The following is a 20,553-nucleotide window of genomic DNA, read 5'->3' on the forward strand; positions in this document are numbered from 1 at the left end:
AGAAACACACACAAACACTACCAACACCATCAGATACATTCACGTGTAAAAGCAGCAGCACAGCCACACATGTTTCAGTAGCTATACCCAGCCTGTGGATGTGCACCTATTAAATAGTCAGGTTCTTTTTTTTCCTTTAGGTTATTGAAGCATGTCTGTGGCTAAGAAGATAAGGGTCCTTTTCCTACTCCAGTTCAAGTACTAGTGTTGTAGTACTGCTGGGATGTAAGTCACACAGATGGTGATATTTGCAGAGCAGGATTCCTGCTTGAAGTAAGGATTGAAGAGTTAAACGCTCAGTTTGAACTGCCACATCTCCACCTCTCCATTGCATCTGTAACAATGACACTCTAATACCAACTCTGGAAACATGACCTGGGGCTCCTAATCCTTGAATACGGTGATTACTGAGTCTGTCAGGGCAGGAGCCCTGCACATGAAGAGTGTGTAAATATTGTAAATAGGGTTGTGTACCTTTATTGTAATTAATTATTGTAAAGTACCTGATGCTCCTGGGAGAGCCTGCTTGCTGTGTGTGATTACCAGGTGTGGAACTTAATCAGCAGGTAGGTCCGCTACCCGGACAAAGAGACTTAAACACCTTGCTGTAATCCTCTGATCGCCATGACAGTCACCCGGGATCAGAACGTAAAGAAGCTGAAATTCTCCGACGGCTGTGTGTGTGAACCAGGTCTGGATATGGAAGAGTAAGTGGAAACCGCTGACCGCTGGGTGAGAAGCCGGAGTCGGGGCTTGTTTATAGAGTAAAGATTAGTTCAGGGATTTTAGATTCCCTTCAGTATAGCAAGGTGAATTTATAGTTTTTTGTGCAGTGTTTTATTTAGCTTTTGTACATTCGCATGTATATGCTCCGTGCGCTACCATTGCTGGTCACGTGAGCTGTTCAGTGTTTGTCAGTGTAAATAAAACCTGTTCGCCTGTGAGGAGTTTCAACTAAAACCGATCTCCTGCCTGTCACTCAGCAGCGAATGCACGCACCCACACGGCTAGCCTGTTGCACTGGGTTTTGAATCTGTTTATTCTCAGAGGACTGGTAGAGACAAACACTATGCTTCCACTGCTCAATGCTGCGGTTTACGATCTTTGATGCAGCTGGTGTCTTTTTGGTTGAAGACATTTTAAAGAAAACGTGCAGCTCTATACAGTGTGTTTGATCATTTACTTGAAGCAAACTAAACCGGCTGCCCAAGTACCTAAATGCAGTATATACCTTGATAACCATGAAAAGAATACAGCCTTAGACATGGCAAATACAGATCAAAACAAGGAATACGCAAAGCAATGTCAACAACTCTTTCAAGCAGTGTGATTACTAACTGGAAACCAGTGCTTTACAGAAATGTCATGTCTTAGGTTTGTAGGCTGGTGTAAATTACAGCAAGATAACTTGCTATAAAATAATAGCATCCATCTGTAAGAAAAATAAATGATACAAACAAAGCTTTACTCTGCATCACCCGCAAAGCAGTTGGTTATTGTCAGGGTTCTGTAAGAAAGATTTGAAAAGAGGCATCTCAGTTGTAAGCGACGGCGTTGACCTAACCACTTCAAAAGATGGAAAATGTCTGAAAAGCAAAGCTTGTTTCTCTGGAAACCTCTCAAGAATTTCTAATCAACCAGTCTCCCCCTCCTCCTGAGAGAAAGTTTGGACCCATCTACTGTTTTGTTCCCATCTTGTTGCCCTTTTTTGTGCCGTCTGTACGAGTCGCCTGTTTGGGAAGTAGGCCAAGCATTCCAACATCTCCATAGCAACCTCCCTGAGAGTGGGCTGTGGACTGGCATGCTTGATATTTACTCAGGGTTTTCAAAGGTGAAACCAGAATGAGGCAGGGGTTGTTAGAAAGTTTTGGAAAAGTCTATTTACACCAGCTTGTTGTTGCCAAAGGAACAAGCTCATTAGGTGCTTTCCCAGCTCTTGTCTGTAGACTATTGATCAATTGACTTGGACTAACTTGGACTTGAATCACCAAGTCCTCAAAATGATTGGATAAACCAGCCAAAAATGCTGACACCGACCAACCTAAATAATTCTGTCTTTAGCTATTCACATCTATTCACATATTCCTCCATCCTTCAACAAGCCTTCCGTATGCATCTGAGTTCTATTAATCACGTCTTGGAACGATCAATTTAATTAAATACAGGAGTCAGCTCCAGAGAGACCATGAATATTCATGTGCATGATTAGACAAGGGGTAATTAAAAAAAAAAATCATTTTAGAAGGTAAAAAAAAACACTGCGTTTCCAAAGGTCTGTTCAAAACTGCATGAACATCAAGAAAATTGATGCAGCTTGAAAAAATTGGGTTAAAGAAAGTCAAGGGAGCAATGGCTTGACTCAGTGTTACTGGTTTAAAAAGTTAGTGTGTGGGTTTGTTTTTCCCTTGTCTTTACTATGCTTTAACCACAGGGTCAAGGCTTATATTACTGCACATTTCTTAAAATGTGTTAGGGTGAGGGTGAGGGTGAGGGTGAGGGTGAGGGTCAGGGTCAGGGTCAGGGTCTGGATGAGGGTGAGGGTTAGGTTTACTGCGCAATTAAATTGGCTTGTTTTGACTACTATACCACAGTAAACTATAATTACGAGTTTGATTCAGAGCTACAGTACTTTATATTGATTTCAACAGCCTACATTTCAACCCCTTTTTTCATTTTCAAGTCAATAGCATGCCAGCAGCATTAACTGCACACTGTGTAATTTTTAGCAGTGTATCTCATTTCTAGTCTTTTTTTACCCCAGTCTCAAAATTTCCCTTCCGAATTCAGTTGTATTGATTTGTTGTGCAGAAGTCAAATATAAACGTCATATCGGAAGGAGTGCTTATTTTTAGTTTTTCTCACCATGCAGCCGAGTAGAAGAAAATACTGGAACGCTGGAAATGTTGTGAACAAAACAGGACTGTTCGGCCCCTTGCTGGCACAGCATTTGCCAAATCACACTGAATCTAATTCCACAGGGCGGATTGAAAGCTGTTAAAGCCACTGTATAGAGCAATTATAAACTACTAATGGCATTTCAAATTGAGTCTGTAGCCTTTAAGAATACAAACAATAGTTCTTCATAAGCAAACAAAAAGCCTAATTCCCCTTGGAGCTCTAACTCAACTTGACATTTTATTTGGTCTCTGCTCCGTCTATGATTGACGTGGGGAAGGCTAGTCCTTTTCCCCCACTAGCAACACAAGAAACCTATTTTCTACCAACAAATTACAGGTTTATATAGCCTGTGAGATTGGCTTGTTGAGTGAAAAGCACAATGACTGTCAGGGTTTAATTTTTTAACCCTGTCAATCAAGTAGCCTGCCCTCAACTCCGCCTACAATGAAGCTAAAATGTATCCCACAACTCCATGGAACTGTGGGCAACGACCTCTCTCAGGAAGGCCATAGTCCAAGTGCCCTATATTTTTGGGACTGCATAGACACCCCATCACAATACTTAAAATGCAATACATTTTGGGGGGTCACATGTGTCCAAATTTACTATGAGATGAACCCATTTACAGTGTGGTATTTGGACCCTGCGATCCCAGATTAAAGCAGTCCCCTGTTTATAATCACCGCAGCTCACACAAGTTCAGTGTTGTGATGACAAGCTGAATGTTCAGTGCCCCAGAGGCATTGCCATGCCACATGACCACTCATTCACACAACATGCAATGAGCATAAAGATGAAAAGTGTGCTGTGTAAATTCCATGCATTCCTACTGAATTCATATTCAATGTAGATAACTGTCAATTTGTCAAGCTCTCACCACTTTTTGCATTGCCATATTACCAGGTATATAAGCGCATAATACTACATCAATAGGATGCTGTTGTGCTCTAATGCAGGCACCTGTGCTTACATGCGGTACAACTGTAGTTGTAATAGCAATTGCAACAGAAGCTAAAAATTTTGTGAAAAGCAGTTGTTTTTGCAGATTGGTCCATGCGCTCACCCTCACAGTAATAGGGAACACTCTGACCCTTCCATTAGTTCTGCATGAACAGACCCTTATTTTAAAGCGTCCGCACCACCAGCACTGTCAGCCCTAAACCGAGTCAATAAACTAAACCACACTCCTCTCTATAAGAATGCCTCTATACTATCAATTAAACCAGGTCGGATGCCTCGGTGCAGCATCATAAACCCAGACAATGATTACTTGTTGCAACTGCAAACCAGACATCCGTGACACATTTTCCAAACCTTGCATTGCCGACGGCGGTAATACAGGGGAATGCGAGCAGCAACACACTGTGCATCCTTCTGGTCTGATAGGAGGCTGCCGCTTCTCATATGCCAACATCAAGGGGGATTCTTGTAAGCAGTCTGGGAAAGTGTGCAGTGTGTACAAATACACATGCTTGCCACTGTAACATTAGCTAGTAACACTCTACCTTAAGTGTCTCTAAATACTGTGTAGTAACATGGTAGTTACTTATTGAATACACGTGTACTTACACATCATTACAATGTTATTATGCATAGTTCCAACCTGCTTAATGTGTCACTCTTTTTTGCACAGTTCACTGCAAGAGGTGACTAAGTGAAATTAAAATGATTTTATATATCATCACAGTATAAAAGAAAGGGAAGACAAATAATCGCTTACAAACACAGGTGAGTTTTAGTTATTGATTGAAAGTCATAAATTGTGCAAACAAGGGAAACCTAGGGACCGCATTGTTTTGTGTTGAGTAATTAACATGTTTTATTCCATTTAATTAAAACTTACCAACTTCAAATTTCTTAAAGGTAATTAATCGGAAAATACGAGCATTGGCAACCGTTATTAAATACTTTTGCAACATTTACAATATAAATTTGCTGAACTGACGCATGCATTTTTTAGAGTGTAAATATTTCCCCAATACCAGCTGCCATAAAGGAAAACTTTATTTTCCCCATTTTTTGTTTTCTCTTTTTGTGGTAGAATCTGAAATGTTGCTTTCACAGTTCACATCCCTCCCAGGCAGACAGCCTTTGATAACTGCAAAGGAGACTCACCAGATTGAGCCTCAATCCTGACCTGGCTAAACGAACCTAATAAAAAAAAAAGCCATGAAGGCGGTAACAGTGAATGCTCAAGGAGAGATCTTACTACAGGCAAAATTGAGGGCAGCACTTGAATAGAATACATAACTATAAAACGCTCTAGTGCAGATTAGAACGCATTAGTGTTAGCACAGCCTAGAGAACACATAGATTGTATTTTAAACTTAAGTAACGCCCGGGGGTCTAGTTTAATGATCTAGACCGTGGCGAATCTTAATTCAGCTGTTCTTTTACTCTGCATTCATCCAGCTAGGGTTTCCTATTTACATTACTACAGTACATACAGTACAATGGAAATACAGAACATTTCATTGTATACAATGGGCAGCAGTGTGGAGTAGTGGTTAGGGCTCTGGACTCTTGACCGGAGGGTTGTGGGTTCAATCCCCAGTGGGGGACACTGCTGTTGTACCCTTGAGCAAGGTACTTTACCTACATTGCTCCAGTAAAAACCCAACTGTATAAATGGGTAATTGTATGTAAAAATAATGTGATATCTGTATAATGTGAAATAATGTATAATGTGATATCTTGTAACAATTGTAAGTCGCCCTGGATAAGGGCGCCTGCTAAGAAATAAATAATAATAATAATAATAATACAATAGCTGGTATAGAAGAACATATTCGGTTGAAACTAGAAATAATGGTGTGTTGTAAACATACATTACAACCATACATAAAAAACACGACATGCGCTGCCACTTCTAGCACACACAAATAACTACAACTCCGGGCTTTGAGACATCAGAAGAGTTTACCCAGTTGAAAATTGAGTTTGATTTAGCAAATTATACAGAAAATGGAAATCAATGGCAAATGAGAAGACCATCTGCTGAGTCTTGCACGAATCAGAAGGCAAAATAATTGATTTCCTGTGTGCTTCAGACACACACACACACACACAAGCACGTACGCACGCACACACACACACACAAGCACGTACGCACGCACACACACACACACACACACACAGTCACACGCGGCCCTTGAATTGCAGAGATTTAGCAAGACGTGTCAGTTGCTGTGGTTAAATACATGGATAAATAAACCTCAAACCGCTCATCCTTTTCTAATTAGACTTTGGTTCATTTGGTTGTTATCTGTAAACAACAACGAGCACATGGGTATTGAAACAGAATACACGAAGGAAACATCCAATCGACTTCTTTCCCCTCCAGTGCCGTGAGCAAGCCATGTAATATCAGACAGAGAAGCTGCACAAGGTATTTATTTTTAATGTGCAATGTTTCTGCGCATTTACATGCTGGTTTCACGCCTCATCTCAAGCAAAGGGAAAAGCCAGGCTAAATGAGAAACAAATGGATGCCTATTATTGGGTTTTTGTGTGCAATCACACAATGACGAACAAAATGACCATGAGAGGCGCAAGAGGGGTAAATATTTACTTAAATTTGGGGAAATCGTTGAGTTCAGAGTTTGTTTGTTTTTTATCCTGGACTAATGCAGTCCGCCAAATGCAGTGAATCAGACGTATTCAGCCAGCTCTATTGGCTTCACTCATTTAGTGTCTGTTTTTAATTTATTGCAAGAACAAAGGCTGCGATTGGAAACTTTTAAAGCAACAGTTATACATTTTCCCAATGCACGTTGGCCGCTGTGATTTGTATGGATTTCTAAAGATCTAAAATTTAAAAAACAAACAAAAAAAACATGTTTTTGTCACCATTTCTAATTAGGTATTCTGCACCAGCCATTAACGGGTTAACTGGAATCTGTTTTGTTTTTTTAATTAATATTATTTTGAAATGGGGTGACTGTAGCTTTAATAGCACAGAAATGTGTTGGAAACAAACAAAATAATTAAAAAAGGTTTATCAGTCCCAGCGAGATTTCAACACACACACGCACGCACGCACGCACACACATACATATATACTATATTTGTCAGCAGCTTGCACTGTGTTGGTTGCTGAGGGGAACTGGTCGCAGCTCCCTTCACTCTCAGTCTGGAATCTCATAGAAGGAGGCTGTTTTGATGATTGAGTGTGTGCTTTGTTTCTTGTAAAAGCATAACCGAGCAATCCATTACAGTGATGACAATGCCATGATGCCAAGTTGACTGATACTTCCCTCATAACATATAGCACCACTGCTAGCTACACCTTATAACTGCACCTTCAATCTATTTCTTGGTCGGAGTTTACCTTTGCACCATCCAGTGGCTATTGTAGCTTTGCTTCATGTTCTGCCAGCTTGTCTTTAAAAGTACAAACCTTCTCGGTTTTATTTCAGTTCATTAAAATTATTAAAGCCAAAACATTTGTGTTTCGTGCTACTCGGGGAAGAATGTGTGCTCTTCTGCATTCCAGTTAGTTCACGTGAAGCTGCCCATCAGTGTGCTCAGGTTTTTTAATATGCTTCCATGTACTGGGGCCATTTTTGCATACGGTGATAATGTTTCCTGTGGGAAGTGCTGATTAAAACTCCCTGGTGGCTAGTAACTATCCAAGCTCTAAAGACGGCTTCAGGGTGCTTAATGGCCAGAGAAAAAGTCTAATGGTTTTTCTGCCCTCGGAGCCTCTTGCGTTTTGACACTCGATAGGTAACTTCTCCTATCGAATCTGAGAGATCGAGTTCTTCCAGCCCGCTATCCGCAATCAAGCTTAATGATGACCAGTATCATGTCCCACTAGCCACCACAGCAAGGATACTTACACACACCAAGTCTATTTGCTGTATTTCCCAGTTTTAAGGTCACTGCACTGGTTTCCCGTGAAGCAGCGCACTGATTTTAAAACCCTGCTCCTCACTTAGAAGGCTCTTCATGGTCCTGGCCCTGCCTGTCTGTGGGAGTTACTTATTCCCATACTTTGAGATTGGCAAATGATGGCCTCTTCGTAAGTCCAGGAACACGATTCAAAACCTGTGGTGCTTTAGCGTTTAAGCACCTTCACTTTAGAACGCATTTCCAAATTGTATCCGTAGTGCTGAGTCTGTCAGTATTATTAAATCTAATCTCAAAACAGATCTCTTTGATTTGGCTTTTCACTAGCGAGCAGTTTGGAGTTCTTTTGGCTTGCTGTTTATTTTTGTAAAGCACCCTGGGATGCTTGCACACGAAGGACACTATATAAATGAAATTGGTATGGTATGCTATGATATAGTATGCGATCGTAATGTATGCTATGCTATGCTATGCTATGCTATGCTATGCTATGGTATGGTATGGTATGGTATGGTGTGGTATGGTGTGGTATGGTATGGTATGCTGTGTTATGCTATGGTATGGTATGGTATGGTGTGGTATGGTATGGTATGGTGTGGTATGCTGTGGTATGGTATGGTATGCTATGGTATGGTATGGTATGGTATGGTATGGTATGCTATGGTATGGTATGCTATGTTATGGTATGGTGTGGTATGGTATGGTATGGTATGGTATGCTATGCTATGGTATGGTATGGTGTGGTATGGTATGGTATGGTATGGTATGCTATGGTATGGTATGCTATGTTATGGTATGGTGTGGTATGGTATGGTATGGTATGGTATGCTATGCTATGCTATGCTATGGTATGGTATGGTATGGTATGGTATGCTATACTATGGTATGGTATGGTGTGGTATGGTATGCTATGGTATGGTATGCTATGGTATGCTATGGTATGGTGTGGTATGGTATGCTATGGTATGCTATGGTATGGTATGCTATGGTATGGTATGGTATGGTATGCTATGCTATGGTATGGTATGCTATCGTATGCTATGCTATGGTATGGTATGCTATGGTATGGTATGGTATGGTATGGTAGATCATAATGAGTGGCACACAGGCTCTGCAACGTGGGCAGAAGCTCACAAGAGATCATATGGTTTCCTGTGATTCTTTCAAACCTTGCTTTAACTACTCCTGAAATATAATGGGCTTTTTAGTAGCTAATTTGGACTTTTAGTGCTACGATCTCTGGTGACAGCCTCGCTCCTTAATGTCCCTGAAATGAATGTATTATAACCACGATGCATTTTGCATTAAGAGTAATATCAGCAAGGTTGAGAGGCTGACAGTGAAAAGCAGGATCTTTTACCTGTTATGTCATATTATTTCATGCCTCTTGTCAGCGCGCCAAGCCAGTTACCAGAAGTAAATTGCTATATATGGGAACCCTAATGCATTCATTCAAAGGGCAACAAGATAGGAATGCAAAGTAGCACTCAGTCCCGTTAGGAACCTTTGACTTTTAATGCCAATGGACAATGAATCTTCTCATGAGGTTATATGGTTTGAAAGCTCTTAATCTGATCTTCATCAGGCTTGCATTTTCATCCAATCAGCCAGAAAAAAAAGACTTGTAAAGAAAAGATGTTGTGACACTTACAATAAAAGCACCAAAGTAGTGTATATCTTCAATTTAATGCCACAGTGATTATTTTAAATGGCCTATTATTGAAAGTGATGTTTATTGGAAGCAGTTGTGTTTTGACTGGGCTTTCTCACAGCAGGTCACATACCTGATTTGTGAACAAAGGCACATTTGAATGCATCCACACTGTTGGTAGGTAGTTTGATTTGTAGAAACATGTAACCTAATGCTGACTGCTGCCTGGGCGGAAGAGATAGATGTTGCATTTGCAACAACAAAAGCCAGAAGCTCATATTACCATGCTATCTTACTGTACGGGGGAAGGGGTGGGGGGTCATTATGGGTCACTCATGTTCATCTGTATACTGTATATGTGCAGAGCCTGGCCAGCTTTATCTTTCTCTCATCGCCTGTTCCAGGAAGGCCAGCTTGCTAGGCCAATACAATATTAGATGGTCACCCTGCTTGATTAAGTCAATTTCACAGGAAATCACTCCATTAGTTGTCCAGACCCCTGCAATTAGTTTTACAGTTTCATCTGCAGGGTGTTTGACTCGTGTCTGTCACTCAACCCAAGCTTCTTTAGCGAGTCCCAGATCAATATGCTAAACAATGTCTGGAAAGAGCCGTATGACGACTCTGCACTGCTGAATTTCTCCAGGGCTCTTAACAGACTGCTTTTTCTGTAGCTATTGCAAAGAAACGGATTCACAGTTTGTGATCAAATAAAAGATGATGCTTTTGAACTGTGTGCAGCGTATTTTCCGGTTTCATAACACACACATGTTGCGGATCAACCTAAAATGGAGTTTACGGTGCAGAAGTCGTTTTGTACCCTCCTCTCTTCCGTCCTTACCGGGGATCAGTGTTGTAGCAATGCTTCATTCAGCTCTCGTTCTCTCTGACCAATCCCAACTATACCAAGCACTCCAGAGCAATCTATAGCGACGGGACTTTTATTAAAGGATCATTACGAACTGCAGGGGAAGAAGGAACCGATAAATAAGGGTAAGGAAGAGGAACCTGGCTGGGATTTAGCTGAGCTCAGCTTGAGGCTGACAGCTTTACAGACTGACAGCTTTACAGACTGACAGCTCTTCGCATTACCATACTGCACTTTGGAAAGGATGGGTGGGGAATAGAATGAACACAAGGCCAGCAGAAGCAATAAGTTGGTTTTTATTCCTCTGAATATGATTGTCTTGGAATTTTAATGGCTAATAAATTGGTTGATTGGGGTACTGGCATGGGACATGCTGAATCATTTGGTCTCTTTGTTCCCTTCTCTCCTCCTCACTTATTTTCAAGGCATCCTTTCCTGCAGCAGGAGGAGTGTTGATATCATAAACCACAGACCAAACGCTTGCTTTGTTCCACTAATTGCACCTGCCAAATGTTTCCCCTGCCCTTAAATTAAGGGGAGCATATATCTACAGATTGCCATTGTCATCTCTTTATTAAACAGGAAAATGAGACACAGTGTGCTGCCTGGAATGGGCCTCATGTGCACAAAGAAAGGGTTTGGATATTTAGAGTAGTGAGAAATGATTATACAGGTTGATGCATCTTTCTAGCTGAACACTTACAGGGGAAACACCCAATTAGTACAATACATTATAAAATTGTATTCTTCAAAGGCTAATGCTGCCACACAATAGGAGTTGAGAACTGCTGCCAGGGTTCAATTATTCTGTGTCAGCTTCTCTGAAAATAAATAATTCCATAATAGGGGCAGGTTTATTCCAGATGAGCCAGGGGATGAACTTTAAATAATTTGTCCAAACTGCTTGGGTTACTGTGCATGCTGTGTATGTGCAAATTTTGACCGTTAGGGCATTTATATGTCGTTGCAATGGCCAGCAGTTTTGTGGTAGACCAAAGAAAGCTTTGTTACTGTTAATTACTGTTTATGACGGGGTTGGAGGCTTGGGAGTAGGTCTGCAGTTGAAACTCTGTTTTCGTTTTTGTAAGGGAACTACTGTGGCAGGCTGGTGCAGTCACGGCATTCAGTATTGAGTTCTGCATCATCGGATTATTGGAGCTATGCTAATAGGGGTAACTGAAACCTGGTGTTATTCAATAAGCAGGATTTAGATGACAGGCTTCTGGGAAATGTTCAGTTAAACAGAGAGTCACATGAGTTCTTAAAGCTCTGCATTCAGCTTCCGAGGGAAACCGTTAGAATCTAACTGAGTTTGCAGAAATTATTCAGCTAGCAACTCTTGAAGACTCAAGGTATGAGAAAAAAGTAATGGGATATGGCATCCTGTAGAAAGGGTGATGTCTAATATACGGAACTCCTAGTTTGTCTGAGTGAGCTCAGCTGGTAAACATTTCAGAAGGCTGCAGATTAACTAATCTGATTTTTGTATCTAAAGTCCCATTAAAAACTGGTGCAAAAAATGTAAAACAAAAGTGTGAATAACTTCAGTCACTGATTTAAAGAGGACAGGTTACTGAATTATTTCTGCCTCCCGTGCTTGAAATTGTGTTTGGCTGTGATGATAGAGTTAATGGGAGTGCATTTCCATCATGCCAGTGCTGATGGGAAAACCCCAGGGGAACTCCTTGGAATTAATGCAGATCCAATGAAGTGCTTGACACACAGAGACGAGACTCAGGAAGCACAGCTGAGGTCTCTTGGTAGTTGAGAATTTACCATATCGATAGGAACATAATTAAAAACAGAATATACTGTTGACATCCAAAAGGATACGTCTCGGTTTAACTAGGAAGCTAGGCAGGTTTATCTCTTTTACCATCTTAATTACAAGGGACAATTTCTATAAGTCAGCTAACACTGGTGCATGCAATTCAGAAACATGCAGTGTTTAACGGCATCTGTGAGCACATAGAGCCATGGTTCTACATGTCTACAGTTTTGCTTATGTTATAAAACGCAAGAGCAATCATTTAAACTGCAGCACAGTCCCTTTAGCAAATTGCTCTCTTGAGCCTTACTCTTGCATATCTGTTATTATTTAACAATATCATGTATTATTATTTAACAATATCATTTAAAAAAATGTTATTTTCTTTGGAGACTATTGATCAGCAAATTTGCTGGCTTGCAAGCGCTACCTCAATGACGGTTCTTTGAAGACTGGTACAGGAAACTTTTACAACAGTTAGTATAATGAATCACACTCATTTTTTTTGTCTGTAGATTTGATAAGTCTGTATAAACAGGTTTTGGATAACAACTATGCAGTATGTGATTTCTGCAACAACTGTTTCTTAATCTCTATATAAAAGAGGAAAAGCAGAGTATTTAAATAACTACAGTGGGGTTAGAAGAACCTCAATTAAAGTCATCGCAGAAGCCTTACACAGTGTAATGCTCGCTGCTGGGAACTGGAACATCCTTAATCAATGAGAGTAGAGTTGCAAATCACTTGGTTCCTTTTTCTTCCCCACAGAAGCCACACCAGGCTTGTTTTTCATTAGTCATCTGACAGCTGGGTCGACAAAGACGAGTACCACAACTTCCTACGATGGCCCTTCTGACCTTTATGAGACACTAACTTAATCAACACCAGAGTGAGTAATGATTAAGACGACCAAATGGCTCAGTTTGCAATGGTCACTTTAGAACACGCTAGTAATTACAATGTAATTACATAGTAACTACTCAATAATTACAACCTTCATGAAATAAATGGTATTTCATGATGCATTCCACACGTATTGCACCCCCCCAAAATCCTCAACAGAGATAGCATTACCAAGAACAGGCACAGGGTCACGAATAAGATTTCTGAATCTGAATTCAATGTGAATTAAATATTTAAATCCTGTGTTAACATAACTACATTGCTGTTAATTGAACTTAAAATTAAAATACAGTGTGACCAGACTATCACAGCACTAGAGACCACTTTTAACTGCTCTACCCCATTACTTTATGCTTTGCTTGGGAGAATATGGTCTTTGCTTTTGTAACAGGAAGTGTTGTGTGCTGCACCCATTAAGGATAATGACTCAGACAGGGTGAGTTGCAAAGAGGTTAATATGTTTGCTTGTGGTGTGAGTGGTTGTCAGTTCGCTCCCAGTCTCTACCCTATTACACCTGTACTGTGTGTAAGCCACTGGCATGCGTACATACTCATGTTTGGAGTTGCTCATCAGTTAGTGTGTGTCCTTGTTAAAAATGAACGACCATCACTTTGAAAGCAGAGTTCATTCACAGTTAGCAGAGCTTTCTCATCCCACTAGGGACCTGTTCTGTGCTTATTCAGACAACTGTCTTAGTCCAGTTCATGGTTTAGGTAAACGTGGAGTACAATTCAATGGATTTGAGAGTTTAAACCCTGACAGATCTCAAAATGGCATGTAAACAAACGACAAAATGTGCCGCTGTTTCTCTTGCTACACAAAGCTGGAAATTGTTCGAGCTCTTGAAAAAAAAACCTGAATCGGACACAAGTCGCCGAGCAATTTGGTGTTTCCCGTTCTGGTGAGTTGCTTCACCATTCTGTTAAATAATGTGCATGTCTTGTATATTGCTGCTGCATTTTGTAACGTGTGTAGGGGTGCTGTGTTAATTTAGTTTGACAGTTTATTAATGTTAAGTTAACCCTAAGCAATGCCCATTATTTTTGCCTGCCATTGTGATAGACTGAAACACACCCACCAGCTAATTTCACAGTACGTAGCGATTTAAGCTTTTTGACCATGTTGTTTTGCTTTAGTTTTATTAACGTTAGTTTGTCTGTTACTTTATTATTATAGTTTATTGACATACACTTGCCTATTGTTTTGCTTTTACTTATTCAGTTCATTTTATACGTTGATGCACGTGCGTCATGACACGTAATACATATGTATTTATTTATTTATTGAGTTTGTCTCGTGGCAAACTCTGTCTTCGTTTGCTTCCTGTCGTGTGTTCTCTTAGCCAGAGATTACTGTCGCACCCTTTTTAACTCTGTTGTTATCCTGCTGGTAATGCACACTAAATTATACTACAGAAGGTCAGACAAAATAAAAAAATAAAAATGTTCTTATGTTTGGATCTTCATGGGACATTAAACCTTACATTGTCAAAGATCTCTGCTAACCTTGTCCTGAGAACTTAGTTAGTTCTGCCCGGGGAGCAAAGAAATTAAGCATTCCCCTTTACACACAATGGAAAATATAATGAAGTACTTCCAGTAATTCAACTCCATTAGGGTCCGGGGGCCTGATCGTGTCTGTAACACTGCTGTCTGCTTGGAGTGATAAAAGATGGGATGAAAAAGGAACAGAGAAAAGAAACTGTTTGACGAGACGTTGCCTCTACATTTTAATGTCAAAGTCACTCTGGAGATCTGAGCTTTTGGAACAGACTTACAACCTCTTCGTAGAGGAAGTGACTTGAAGATACAGCGCAAAGTGTGCCCCGATTTGTTTCTGAAAGGAACAAAACCATTTTAAACTAACAGGAACAAACTCAAAAACACATATTGAACTGCTCCACCAGCAACTCATTTGTGATGCCGTAAAAAAAACACTTTTAAAGACTAAACTGACATCAGAAGCGATGCACTCTTTCATATTGCATATCGACTAGAACTACAGCTTTGTTTTTATCCTGTCCCAGTGATTTGATCCAGTCTTTACCTTTTTTTTTTCTACCAGGGAAAAACGCTTATCTTGAAAGAGCATCAGGGTGTACAGCTAGCCCCAGTGATGTACGGATATCGAAGCTGATAGGAGGCCCTTCTGTTTAATCCCCCGGTGATTCCCAGGGCTAGCTTCTGAGATCAGGGCTTGCAACCAGATAGATAAACGTGCGGACCGCAGATGAGAAACAACAGCAACGCCAGGGTGGTGGAAAAGCAGAGCCCAAAGGGTTTAACACGTGAATGCAAACTTGAAATATCAAAGTGTCAGACACAGCTTGCGGCATTTTATTCCTTCATACAACAACACCAGTGAGGTTGTGTAACCTTTTGCATTTTGTCAGGAGTTGTCTTGAAATTAACGATATAAAATAACACTATTAAGGCAACACTGTACACTGAGCCGTAGATTCAATCAACAAATGCAGAGCTGCTTTCTGACCCGCATTAATTGCCTGTCATGTGGCGCAAATCAGATCGAGCAGGACACGCCCTGAACACAGAAAAGTGTCCAAATCAATGTTAAAGTGTTACAGAGCAGCCTGCAGTGTTTATAAGTACGGCATTATCTGCTGCAGCCTTGTATTGTCTGTATCACAGAGATAAAAATATAATCACAATAAAATAAAACACTGTTGTATGCTATCCAAGGAGGGTATCGCGCTCAAATCAATGCTGTTTTTCCTCATGAAACCAATGTGAAGGACACAATACCAAGCCAACATTCAAATACAATACCACAACTAATAATGATTTTTTTTATATATATATATATATATATATATATTGTCAAACTTCAATAATAAGTCTTCCAGAATTTAAAGTCTGCTGTGGACTAAAAAATAAAAAAGGCCTTTACAGCACTCTTGCAAAGCTGCAGACGTCTCTGTAAAGTGTGTGAATCATGTCCACAGCTTCAGTCAGGACCATTCACTGTCAGTGCCTACTCCTGATTCACTGCCTTCCGTATGACGACACTGTCAGCGGGCAGTCAACTGAGCTTGTTAAGCTTGTTAGGGTGCTAATTAATGCCTCAGACTTAAAATAACATTCACGCGCATGCAAGCCTGTTACTCATCTAATAAATAAGTGGCTCTGCCTACTGAATAATGGGAACGCAAATGCGATATTGGGTGAAAACTCTCCTCCTCCACCACAGCTGTTTAAAAAGAAACATTTCTATTCATTCACTTTAAACACAGCTGATAAAGCAGCAGCTTGATTAAGGCTTTCACTAAAGATCTGCCTCACATTGGAGAAGATTAAAAAAAGTTTTGGCCAACATACAGCAGAGTTTCTTTTACTAATGTGCGTCATTTGGAAACATTTTGTATCTCATTTTCCTGTCTCCGTCACCAGATCCTGGTGACTTTTTAAAAGTTTTAAAGCAGAAGTTTTGTGGCCTCAATAGAGCTCTCAAACATAAAGTGTGATAATCTCTTAATGGTCCAATTAGGGGGTTGTGCGTATGCTGCATATTTAAGTGGTGTGAGTGTGTGATTCAAAACTTGAACACTGAAAACACTGAAAAGACTTCCAGTTGAAACGTTTGTCTTTGACTTTCATGACAGACTCTCTCAAACATTCTTTCAAGCACGTCTTCTCTCTGATTCAGCCGGCACACCAGTGTACCATTGGTTGATTTAAGACAATTATAGGTTATTTTAATAGCTGGGTACCTTCAGGAATCAGGAATTGCTGCAAGACTATATTGGATGCAAGTACTCTCGCAGAAACAGTTAACCTATAGTGCGTGAGTGCAATTGGCAAAACCGTGATCTAGTGCAGCCCAACAGTAAGTAGGTCAGTAGACTTTTCTAATTTGCCTTGTCTGTTCGAATTTAGTATGGGCCAGTGTGCTTTTAACTTTCCCAATATTTATTCGTCAAGGATCAAATGTTAAAAAATGAAAGCATCGTTAACAGATAAATGCAGAAAACAGGTGCAGAACATGCAGTAAGAAGCAGGAGAATAGAAATCTGCCTCAGGTAGTTGTGCACTGTGAAGAAAACCCATTCTGGTGAGGTTTCAGTGCTATGCATTGTTCCACCAGCTGCTTATCTGCACAGCTCCACTTCCACACGCTAAAAAGAGACAAGCTTAAATCAAGAATGGGTAGTCAACAGTAAAGTACCTTAAGGGCCCTCTAAAGAAGATGCATGAAGACCAGAAACCCCTGAAATCTGTTGATGCCGAGCAGGTGGGAGAAGAAAGCTGCCACAGGGGAATGCTACACTGCCCTGGGAAACCGAGACTCCACAGTCTTCTGCACTCCCATGCTAAGAAGCAGGAAATAATCCAAATCGGACATTATAGTGTTATAAGGAAACATATCTGCCTGCTTCACTTCTTTCAGTAACAGATTTGCATTGAAGAGGTGTATAGGGTGACCACCTCCACCACCCAATCATCTTAATAGACCCCACAGTCTGTCTATTTCAGTTATCATCCACTAAGTAGCTAAGACTTCTTGAGCAATATAACCCTGATTGCAGTTGACCTCGCTGGGAATATATATATATATATATATATATATATATATATATATATATATATATATATATATATATATATATATAAATAAAGCTAGACATGAATGGAGCCTCCTAATTGGTAGATGCATTCAATTACATTCAAATGTGTTAAGTGCCCAGCAATTATTATAGCTGGCTTAAGAGACCACTGAAAATTGAACCAGAACACATTACTGAAAGTTGTTTCCACCCCCAGGTCCTTACATGTTATTATTAAACATTTACCAGTCTAATTAATGGCACTTAAAATAAAGTGTTGCTGGAAAAAGGGCAAAACTGAAATCACAATACTTACTCATCAAAACTTTAAACACATGCTGTCCTGTGCATGATCAATAAAAGCAGCCACATCACCCAACGTGTCCCAAACAAAGTGTTACTCAGGTGCCGTGGTAAGGGTGAAGAAGCTGACATCTCCACAGAAACCACACTGTAGCTCAGTGGTTTCCAAACTTGGGGTGCACCACATACAGAAATACCTTTTTTTCCCTGAAACACAGTCTCTTTGAATTCATTGGGACCTCAGTCAGGATATCAAATGTCATGGGGGCATTGAGCCACGAAAGTTTGGGGACCCCTTCAGCTTCTATTTGTCAAGCCTACACGCTGTTTAAGCAATTAATAATGTACAACATGATTGATGGTGCTTTTGCTGTGAAAACATATAAGCCAAATGTTATGGCCTTGTGTTAGAGCCTGGAGGTTTTACAGGCCAGTGCAGCCCACGCTGTGTGTCACTGCTTTCACATGACCGCTTCACACGACAAGATCAAATGCCACCCATGGTACAGACACAAACTGAGCTCATCTTAAAGGGAAACCGAGGCACAGTGAGTTTACTTTCTTGAAACCCTGGTGATCCTCCAGCTTAGGATTGAGGTGCATATAACAACATTTCTTTTCAGTTACTGAATATCATCTATTTCTCAATCAGATTAGAAGCTTAGTAAAACCAGTAGCACTTTTTAAGATTATGGGACATACATAAGTGTATAATAACATAGTAATAACTGGGTAACCACCAACAGTTCCTATTATTTCATGGGAATTACTAATGTAAGTGTATCATTACATGGAAACAGTCTGTGCCATGGTGTTGCAATATAAATGCATCAGGTTGTTCACAAGGCCATTTCCATGTAATTACACATTAATTACCACTGTTAATTATCCAATTGTTACAATGTAATTATGGGGCTTTTTAATGCTCTGTAAGAGGTACTGTAAAGTTTTGGTCATGTGTCTTAATGAGGACATTGATTAAGACTTCTTGTCTGAATATTATGTATTTGAGAGATTGAAATGGCTGGTTTCTTTTACCCCTTTCAAACAGACAAGTTCAGAATCGGCACTGATACAGCATTTTGGTCTGCGTGAATTGTCTCTTTTACAGCAAGCAGAGCTTCCAGATGACCTGGTTAACTCCTGCTGAAAAGCTGCTCACACACCCCTCTGTAGTGTCACACTTCTCAGATATATTGTCAGGGAGTTCGCTGCTTTCAGGAGTAAGGAGCTGCAGAATGGAGGGCAGCAGAATGCATGGACTCATTCCTGGGGATCTGCTGAATAAGCACTTTATCCAGCCTTGTCAAATACACTATGCTCTCAGCATTGTAATTACAGACCTACAGCGCGCACACACACACACACACAGACACACACACACACGCACGCACGCACACACACAAACACACACACACACAAACACGCACACACACACACAAACACACACACACACACAAACACACATGCACACAAACACACGTACGCACGCACGCACACACACACACACACACACGCACGCACACACGCACACACACACGCACACACACATGCACACACACACACACGCACACACACACGCACATACACATGCACACACACACACACACACACAAACACACACACACACATGCACAAACACACACGCACACCATAGACTGCGATCTCAGCTCAGTCTACAGCAGACTGGACTCAATTCGGCAAAAGCTACATCTTGAGTACTGAACAGCAGGAGGATTTCAGGTCAGGACTGAGGTCCAGTCTCTTGCTAGGTCTCGGGGGAAGCTCCCATGATGCCTGCTTGACTATTAGCGAGTGTCATTATCACTTTTGTTCTATCCACAAATTAAAGCAAAGGGATGTTTACAAAAATAAAATACATTTACAGCATACTAACTAGCACAAGCAATACCTTCAGTGTGGAGAGCATGCTGCCTGTCTCGTAACGACTGCATTTACTTCAGTACCAGCTGGGGTTGCATCTGCCCTGTAGAAAACACTGAGTCATTATGACAATTTAATATGTGCCATTAACATTTTTTCTTAAGCATTTCAACTACCTCAAATGTGTGCACTCACGACTTTTGTTTTTGGAGGAAATCCTTTCAAAGGAATGGTGGCAGCTGTTCCTAATACTAGTCTTTCATTAATATAAAATATATTCTAGTCTTTCATTAATATCAAATATATTCTTAGACTCCTTACTTGAGTTATTGTCACTCCCCTTCTTGCACAGTGATTATGTCATAACTATAAATGTTCATACCAAACTACAACTATGGCCAAAAGTTTTGCATCGCCCTATAGAATTAACTCATTTTGCTTGATAAGGTCGAATGAAACCTGCTGACTAATGTTACGTTAACATATTGAATTATATACCGCTTTGTAGTTTTCCATATACTTAACAAAAAACTGACTGCAATTGAAAAATTTCAAAATCTAACATTAAATTCTGTACTAGTATTATGGCTTCTGGCAGTCTGTTGCGATATCATTTTGAAGTGTCTTTCATTACATGATGTTAAATACAAGATCTAAATTATGTTCATGTGGTTTATTTTATATCAGGTCTCAATCCTAACATTCTAGTTGATGCAAAACATTTTGGCCAGAGCTGCAGTGTAGTTTCCCTGGTCTTTGTTTGAAATTCTCCTTGGTGTAATATATGACCTGTTCAACATACCCATGACTTCTGTAAACAGGGATTTCCTATGGTCCAGCCAGAAAGCGCACTCCGCGTCTCCAT

The sequence above is a fragment of the Acipenser ruthenus genome, chromosome 39, assembly GCF_902713425.1.
Source record: "Acipenser ruthenus chromosome 39, fAciRut3.2 maternal haplotype, whole genome shotgun sequence".
Taxonomy (NCBI): Eukaryota; Metazoa; Chordata; class Actinopteri; order Acipenseriformes; family Acipenseridae; genus Acipenser; species Acipenser ruthenus.